At 40.2% G+C, this 9,970-nt stretch overlaps 1 long non-coding RNA gene across 1 annotated transcript; it reads right to left on the minus strand.

Annotated features, from left to right (window-relative positions):
• Positions 1-186: 186 nt before the first annotated feature.
• LOC113292812 lies at positions 187-2,960 on the minus strand. The gene is made up of 4 exons (XR_003331884.1): positions 2,753-2,960; positions 2,363-2,468; positions 1,645-1,709; positions 187-656 (listed from the first exon to the last, which is right to left on the minus strand). It is a non-coding gene; the product is annotated as an uncharacterized LOC113292812 (long non-coding RNA).
• Positions 2,961-9,970: the final 7,010 nt, after the last annotated feature.

The following is a 9,970-nucleotide window of genomic DNA, read 5'->3' on the forward strand; positions in this document are numbered from 1 at the left end:
ATACTCATTCTTGATCTATCTTTTTCAGAACAAGAAAATGTTATTTTTAAGTTAGGGAATTTCGACTACTACTCTTCTCTTTCATAGGTAAGGAAGTTTAGATCCTTACAACACTCCGGTTAAATTATCATCCAAGGATATGATTTAAGGAAACGAGTGCCTTGAAAGTTTAAAGTTTGCAAAAGATTAAAAATAGGAATCATTAAAGACTCCTTAAAAGTTTACAAAGATTAAAAATATGAACTCTCCCGATGTCAAGAGTAATTTCATAGCGCATCTTCCGCAGTGATAGACTCGTAACACCCCCACCCTAGTAAGAGAAACGGAGAAACCCGTCCTCCATTTTGTAAGGCATTTGCAGTTGATAACTGACCAAGTCCTGCAAAATATTGAAAGACCGACGAGGTTGCGATTTTATAACCACTTCCTTTTGTTGATCATATACATCTTTGATATATAGAAAACCTGTTGTGCTTGAAATGTTAATACAAATGGTCATTTACATAATATTCTATTCAAGAACACCAATTTTTTTTCCCGGATTCTAAATCCGACTAGAGTCTATGAACTTATGGACTCCTGCAATGAAAGCATCGTCGTCTCTTGGAAGTCCTATCCACCTCTTGTCAACAGAAGTGAAGTCTTGGAAATCCATCCTATGAACATAAAGGATAAAAATTATCAATTTGATGAGCAGTTTAAGATGTAAAATTGTAAATCATTAAGATCCCTAAAAACATAGTCTGAGTTAAGAATAATAAATTAAAAATGCTCCAGTAAATTAAAAATCAACGGGAGTTTTAGTTGGTAACAAATAGCTTAATTATACTTACAACAAATATAGTGAATTATACAACATAATGCACACGAATGAAAATGAGTTAATCGCAAAGCAAGTCGGAGTTCAAGTCTAACAAAAACGTACACAATTGATTTAATTCATATGAAATTACATTCAAGTAGAATCGCGCAAACATCAGCTGATGTGGTACGACAAAATATTAGATGAGAGGGTACGGAATACAAAATTTATGAAAGCATTCTAACTTTTTGCTACCAGAGGAGTCTGAAAAAACAGCATGAAGGACTTGTTTAAATACTTAATAAATGAAAATGTAAGAATCATGGAATATAAAGTAGATCAAGATCAATTCATATGGCAGTTAAGACTGTATTTTAATTTGTAAGTTTCAAAAACATAATTGACTCGGTTACTTTCACAAACAGTTAATAGGAATCTACAACATTCATGTATTTATATATATAAGTTGATAATACCAATTCAGGATATGCTTATACATATGAGACTCTCCAAAGAGGATACTCACAAGATCCGGGGACTTAACAGTCGAATATACAGTAAACAATCCAAGTAATTTAATTGCACAGTCAATATTTTGTACAAGGGGAGTTCAAGTGAGCCGTCACATCAAAAAGATTGAGTCTCAAGAAAGAAACATGGGTAAATTTGTATGGTAATTATGTTGCTTAGCTATCAGCACAAAGAGAAGCTTCACAGTCCAATAAAGCAAACAAATTTGACTTATTCCTTGTCAAAGAGAACAAAATAAAAATTCTGAAACTCATGTTGATGCACTACTCAACTTCGGTTCGATTGTTCAACCAAACATCATCATTAATTACCTTTAGAAGTCAGTGGTAATAGACGGAAGGCAAGTTTTGAGCGTGCTGCGAGAACGAGAGTGATTCTGTGAATAGAAGACCATCTATGAGAGTCCATAAAAAGAAGTGCAGAACAACTAAGGATTAACATCAACCTACGGAACAGACAAGACCGAAAACACAGAACAATTTAAACTCAATTAGATTACATAAATTCATTGTTTGTTATCAATAACTGGTTTATATCTCAACATTTATCTGCAAACCAGAATTTGAATAACACATTAAATCTATATCACTAATTTTGTTAGGTTTTTAAATCTAATATTCTAATTCCTTCACCTCTGATAATGATTTAGAACAAATAACAGAAAATGTAACAATGCCCGTAGATAAGACAATTGAAACCTAATTCATCAAATCCAGAGAAACAAAACTTCTGAGAAACAAGAAGAGATTTTAGATTAAATCAGGAGATTAAATTGAAAAGTAAACATATAGATCAGGGAATTGAACCTACGACAGTTGAATCCAAATCAGTGCGACAATATGTTTCTTAAAAACCAATTATTCAACCTACACACTGTAAGGTGCAAAATTGAAAGCTAACTTATAGTACCCTAACCAGCAAACAGATAATATGAATCCATCGTATACAAATTAAAAATTTTAGCAACTTATGCAAGTCAAATTAATAAGAGAAACCGATCAAAACCAATATCACAGTGACAAGATTTACCTCATAAAAGGCATGACCAATACAGGCCTGTGGGGCATATGATCGAACATTGATGAAGCTACCAGAAATTTGTCACATCAAAGCCCTTTCCAGCTTCGCTGGAAACCTGATAGTAGACAAACAAATAGAATACGGATCAGTAAAATTGAGAAAGCAAAATTACTCCTTCAGCTAAATCGAAGAGAAGGGGAGAGATTGATATGAGACTATGAGACTATGAGTGTTAGAGATCTTCTGTTTCAACAATAACATGAAAATCTGAACCAAAATCACAACCCACACCCGGAAATCAACAACCAAATAAAGGGTCCTATTCAACGATCGATTAAAGAAAAACATTACCGAAAATCGAAATCAAAGTTGTAAGATAAAATTAGAGCAGAAAATTACCTTTTGCCCTTACTTCGGTTGGAATCCTTGGATTTTCAAGTTTAAACAACTTCTTCATATGATCGAAGTAGAAGAAGAAGAAAAGAGAAAACACCAGAAATTGAAGAGAAAGAAGATGGGGAACCAGAGGAAGTAGTTGTTGAGAAGAGAGGAATCAAACCAGGAAATGGTGACTAGGGGTATTTGGATAATTGAATTTCAGGGAACTTTGAAGATGAAAAGGAGGAGAAGAAATAATGGGACGGAGTGACCTATGTTTCTCCCAGCGTATTATTTGGTGTGGCTGGACTATAAGATTGGACTACCTCGCTGCCATCGATAGAAGCCACGTATCACAATCAGAAAGATCCGAAGTTTGAGACTCAAGATCTTATGGTTATAAACCAGCTGCTGAAAACCATCGTTTGTAGTTACGCGTACGAAAAAATTCACACCAATTACCAAAATCCAATTTTCGCAGTAAAAAAAATACCTCCCACGGAAAATTGTGGCGGCAACTTTACAAACTTAAGCGGGACAAATTACCGCCAAAGGAAAATTTATGGCGGCAAACTTATATGTGACGTGGAAATTCATGTAATAGATAGTATGGATTTTTATTGGCCGAAAAAATATCATATGGATCTACTTACAAAGTTTGCAAAATGATGATTGCTCAATCCAAATGCAATTTTACAAATTGTTTTTGGCGTTACCTAAATGCCTGATATGTAAGGTTTCTCAGTTAAGGGTTGATTATTGTGTGTGATTACTAAAGCATGTATTGGTTAATCTGATTTTTGTAAATTTATTTTTATTCAGAAATTGTAAGGGAAAACAACATTGTTATTGCTTTACAAATAACATTCAAGACGAGTACTCTGGTTGATGGACCTTCGGTAAAATTGGTGGATAATCGAATAAACTGTAAAAATGACGGAGTTAATGGCTGATGGACCTTTGATTATATATGCTTAGAGTTTTACATAACTCATGTTCCAGGAAAAATTTCTACGTCTCTATGATTTGTTAATCTCACTGGATAGGCATAGAGATTTACATAAGTCAATTTCGAGAAATATTTACAACTCTATAATTTGTTCAAGAGAAAAATACAAATACGATTCAAGAATTCGTTGGTTAGTTCCTTGATATGCTCCACTAAAATATCTATTATATAATTCGAAGAAAAAAATATCTAAATAGTTATTTTCTTTTTGTCCTTTTCTTATCCTCTCATTTGGTTTACGTTTTTCCATTACCTCATTTAGAGAAAACTAAAAATGAGAAATAAAAACCCTAACTCAACATTATATGTCATTTTTCTCGTCTAAGCTCGTGAAACCTATCACTACCCTCTTGTTTTAACTTGACTCGGAAAGAGACAACCTGAAAACGAGAGATATCCGATTCAGGAATGTTAGTCGATCATGGTGAGGGTCCGATCTCAACTATGAGGTGAGTCATTGCGCAAAAGCAACTCTCGTAGACCACCAAAGTGCACATACATATGAATCATATCCAAAATATTTAGCAACCCTCGAGCCATCTTGAGGATATATCGAGGTATAACCACAAACAAGATTTTATTCAGAATTGAAAAGTTGTTATACTAAGCAAAACATATCTGATTGGGCTTCTGGTACTATTAGATTTAGTAGTGGATTTGGATTTTCAAACCAAACTCAAATTCTTTGGTGAATTAAGTTTGTTTAGCTAAAGTATAGGCATTCAATGGGTACCTGATTGACCGAAACCAAACCGAAATAAATTGATCCGGGTCTGATTGCGGGTCCTATAATTGGACTCATTAGCAATATAAGTACCCGTCAGGTATTTTTTGATTTGAACCCAAAATATCTCTGTGTCTGATTGATTTCCTTTTAGAAAAATTCAAGTATTTGTCTAATTTTTATTTTGATATTTTTTTCTCTCATTCCCCATTTCCTATTTTTCCTTAGGTCAATTTGATCTTTATTCAGAGCACTGATAAAAAATGAAAATGCTATTCAGCGCCCGTAACAACACCCTACTCTGCGCCCAATCCAACGTGGTTAATTAGGCTAGTTGTACATCCTAACAAAGCATATGCGCCACGTAATCACTTGGTTCTCTATTTTTTTTTGGAGGGTTTTTAATCTTACCATTAAGTTTTCGGTCTTCCTTCTTTTCCTTTTAATTTTGAAAATGACATATTTGTATCTTGCATCATTTATCAAACAATATCATCAAATTGGAACTCAGAATCATCAAATAGTAGCTAGACATGAGAGAAAAAACAAGTATCATAGTATAACTAACATAAAACTCAACTGAAATTAAAAGATTCGAAGAGTCTTATTCTGATTAGCAAAGTCAATTACCAATCTTCCTTCTTCGTTTTAGATCTCATTAGTTTATAGAAAGAGAAATGCAACAACTTGATCTTCGATAAAATTAATGAGGCTTGGATTCAAAAATTCAACCTCCCAAGATTATCCCAACTACACGAAATTTTGAAATAATTTTAGTGTTTTACCATTGTGAACACGTAAATCACGCAGGCATCTATATGTTCACAAACAATGTTCGCACTCTATGTGTCCACTCGAACTGATGAAATGACTACTGATTCCTTGGCTCAAAACCTTCGGGTTTATCATAGCCTCATCTAATATCATCACTAGAGGCGTTCACATAGAGGAAGATAAAGAAAACGTAGTACAAAAGTAAAATCCGTGGAGTATCAAATGAACGTATAGTACTGAAATGTAAATAAGACTCGGATTTACGTGGTTCAGCACTAAGGCCTACATCCACGGGGTTATCGTTTTCACTATGCATTGATGATTACAGAGGTAGTCGAATGACTTTGGAGTCTACATTGGTTTGTGAATTGTAAAAGATAAACTTACACTTACAATTCTTCTCTCTCTTTTCTCCACTCTTTTTTCCGATCCCCCTTACTCTTGGTGGAGAAGGGGTATTTATAGGGTTAGATTGTGGGACCCGTTTCTGAGGGCCGTTGGAACCTTATCTTCTTGTGCTTTGTGTCCATCACGCGGAGGTCTTCGTTCATTACTTAATCACGCAGAGTAATCCTCGTTCGTTCCACGGGTTGATCGACACCTATATTGCTCAGAGTGTTTAATGCGGGTAGTTGAGACGCATGCTCGTGTCAGACAAGTGTCTTCTGCCCCTGTCACGTCCATGTCAGTCGACCTTTTCTTCACCGTTGATCTTGGCTTCTTTTGGGGATGAGATAAAGTAACTCTTCGGGAGTTATTTGGTGCTCCGCAGTACATCGTGTTTTTGATACATCTCTTATCTTCTTCCCTTGGATTTGTTCGAGCAAAGATCCGACGTCCACGGGATGGGCTTCTTGGCTGTGGGCGTGTGTCATCATGTTTTGATGGCTTGGTCCGCATGCTCTCCACGTGTCTTCCTACATACACGTGTTTGATGGTGAAATATGTACACACAATTTTCCCCTTTTCTTTGGGCTTGTGGATCCCCGCGGTAATAAAGTTTCATCTTCTTCTGGGACGAGGGCCTCTCCTCCTAGGAAAGGGGATCCATCGAAGAGTCCTTGCGGGTCTCGAAACGATGCCGGTCGTGCTGCTTCTTGCCCTCGTGATGACTCGGGGTGTACGCAGACACGTCCTCGCGGTGGCACCTTCGATATTCCCCCTCTTCGTTCCATAGTGCCCGTGCAGCACCCTCTGCCGCCGCCTCCAGTACTTTCTTTCAAAAGGAAGAACTCCAAAAGTGGTGCGCCGAGAGCTGAATCGTCTAAGAATCCTCCTTTGAAAAGAAAAGCTTCCGAAGCTTTTGTTGGTTCGTCCGATCCCGCGAAAGAGGATGAGGTTGCCCCGGTGATACGCAGCGTTTCGGTCAGCAAGAAGAAAGTTACGTTCAAGCACATTGACCTTGAAGTTTTCAAGGAAAAGCATGAGCTTCAAGCCTTCGAGGTTCGTTTCTATGCCCCTGAGGATGATATTACTTACGAGCTCATCTCGAAGTATCAGTTTGATGAGTTTCACCTGCTGACTACGGTTGGAGCCTTCGAGGCGGGTCTTATGCTGCCATTGTACAAGTTTGGTGATTCCTTTTATTACGATGTGCTGGCTGGTCATGAAGGATCTTCCACCAATACTCACAGTTGTTCCGTGTCGCAACTATCGGGGAATTATCTCCGTGCACTGAGGTAATGTTATCTGCGGAGTAAGGGGGAGACGACGATGACATGTTACGTTCCAAATCCCGCTGAGAGGAAGTGGTATACCCCTGAAAACTTCAACAACTCCTTTGGGGATTATGTCAATAGTAGGAACCGTAAACCGTGAAGTGTTAGCCTTCGAAACCTTGCTGCTCCTCGGGGCGAAATTCGTCTGTTAAGTGAGGTGAGCGATGCCAAACTGAAATACGTTCCGGGCACCGAGGGGTCGAGTCAGCGGAAACTTTTTCCCGCACGCGAAAGGATCAAACGTGACCATGATTACGAGTGGCACGCCACTGTTATTCAAATTTTTGGTCCTTGGGAATATGGTTGGATTCCCGGTCCGCGCGGTTGGCGTCCTTCTGAGAGTAGCAGGCCTCGTGAATCTCCTCCTGCTCGTTATGGAGATTTCTGTCCCTGGCGTTTAAACTTCGAAGGAATGAACTTTCCTTATGCTCTCGACGTCGTTGAAGGAGATGAGGAGGAAGGTTCTGGTGCTATACTTCCACCGAAGAGTGCCACTACTGCCAAGGTGTCGAAAAAGAAGAAGATTGGGCCCAAGCAGTCTTCTACCATTGTGACGGGTGAGGCTGAGGTTCATGAAGAAGTTACCAGTCCGGTGAACGAAGAGTTTTCCGAGGATGAGGAAATCTCTGATGGGGAAGAGCACTGATACTTCCCCTCCTAATGTCGAGGAAGAGATTGGTGCGGGTTGTGATGGTGTTGAAGTGAGAAATAATACCGTGGTGGCTGACGGCAGTGTTATCGCGGACATGTCTTCTCCTGCTGGTGAGGCTGCGGAAACTCTCCCCACCATTTCTCAAGAGTTCTCCTTTGACAGGATTTATTCCGCGGGGGAAATCTTTGTCGATGCCCTCGATTTTCCCGAAGGCTTTTCTTTGCTCTCCCCCAATGATGACTGGGATGTGCTCGGGGGTTCTGGTAAGGGAGACGTTGTTGTTCAGGATGAGGGCGCGGATGATCGCAATGCGCATGTTGATGTTGAAACTTGTTTCTATGGGGCAATATCAGCAAAGGGGAAGTCTGTGGTTGACTAGCCTTCCGAGGATTTCCCTCATTCGCTGACGTTTGAGGGTGAGGATGCCATAATGGATTGGCTCAAGAAAAAGGGTCTACTGTTTGTCCCCCATCCTGCCCCGGTGGTTGCTGGTGAGAAGGATTCCGATGCTTATACCCGTCGGATGATGGAACTATCTTCCGAGGCGCGTGTATCTGAGATTTGGGGGAAAAGCTTGAGTGTTCCCGAAGCTACCCTCGTATCGGAGCCTCCCACTTCTGTTGCTGACATGATGGCCATAGCCGATGGGTACCAATACGTTTTTCCCCAGCAGCGTGTCTTGGAGGTAAGTCTTCGTACATATCTCTTCCGTGTAATAATGTTTGCCATTTGATGTGTAGATGATGAGGAGTGAGCATTGTAACCATGTGTTGTATCAATTCTTTAAAGCGAAATCTTTGAAGCTGGAGGCCAAGCTTCGTCATAGAGAGAAGGCCTTATCTGCGGCTGAGGTGGAGATAGAAGAACTGAAAAATAGCCTTAAAGAGAAAGAAAGTCTGGGTGAAGCGGAGACTGGTATTCGTTCAGAGCTTGCCGTCGTACGCGCTGAGTTAGAGCAAACCCGCGGCCAAGTTTCAGCTTTCACAGGCTTGGTTCTTCTCAATTTTTTCTCTCGTAATTCCTCTCTACTACTTTGTTGTTCTGTCTGAGTCTCCCCACCCTATCTTCAGTGGGTGGCGTCCCTGAGCTGATATGGCTTCGAAGCGAAAGGGCACGGCAAAAATATCGTATCAAAGAGCTGGTCGATAAAATTAAGAGCGAAGCCAAAAAGTGGGACGCTCGGGCTGAGGGATGGCGCACAAGGCATGTTCAAATGGTTGATATGCAGAATCTGTATAACCATGACCGTACTTTGTTCAATGGTACGCTGCTGTGGACACGTGAGAATCTGCGGGAATCCCGTGAGCGCGCTTCATTGTTGGAGTCTAAAATACATCTTCTGGAAGAGGAATTACGAAAGGCTTGCTCCCTTCCTTTTCCGGGAGTTAAGGAGAGCATGATGTGTCTTACCAGAGAAAGGGATGATGCCAGAGCCGAAGTTGGGGCTCTAAGCAAAGCCCTTGCTGCGTCTCGCGCTGAAATAGCCCGCCAGGCTGAGTCTGAGAGAAATCTCGAAGTATGTATGTACAGACTTAGCAAAGGGGTATCAGAGATAAACAACGAAGTCAACCACCTTCGTCACATGGATTCGATGAAGCAGGTAGAATTAGATGCCAGTCAATTTACTCTCACCAACCTTCAACTAGATTATAAGAAATTATCCGAGGAATATGACTATCTTGATGAAGCGCGAGATGCGGTTGTTAATGAGTATGAAGAGGATTCGGCTTGTGTCGAGGGTATAACCCTATTTCGTCGAGTGTGATTGTGTATTTTCTGTGTTAACTCCCTTGTGTTGTCTTTTTCAGAGCTCGAGGGACAACTCCGCGTTGCAAATGAAAAACTTGAAAAGGCTCAATCTTCCTTAGCGCAGCAGGAAGAACAGACTAATCATTTTAAGAGTTTGGCGGCATCCCGCGAGGAGGCCGTTGGTGCTGCTTCTAAAGAAGTGAATCGTCTATCTTCGTTGTTATCTCAAGCCCACCAGCGGACGACAGTTATTATGCATAAGGCTCGGTGTCAATTGGCTGAGGAGACAAACAAGATGCTGGAGAAGATTGAGCTTGGCCTTAAGACCGAGCATGGCCTCGTGAAGAGCTATCCGCGTCGTCATGTCCCTTCCTCCTTGCCTGGCTCCTTGGGACCCTCATCCGGAGCGTCCCTTCAACTCTTCGGAACAACCCTGCCGATGGGGCGACATCATCTAAGTAGAGACCGCGACATCATTAGGCTTCCGTTAGATTTTGCTAGTATTTTGTAAAAATAATATTTTTGATGTGTATTCCTTGTATTGGCCTTGCCGCTTTTTGTAACCAACCTTTGTGAAATGGATCATTTTTTTGATATACCTGCAATATCAGTA

Source organism: Papaver somniferum, chromosome 7 (genome assembly GCF_003573695.1).
Source record: "Papaver somniferum cultivar HN1 chromosome 7, ASM357369v1, whole genome shotgun sequence".
Lineage (NCBI taxonomy): Eukaryota > Viridiplantae > Streptophyta > Magnoliopsida > Ranunculales > Papaveraceae > Papaver > Papaver somniferum.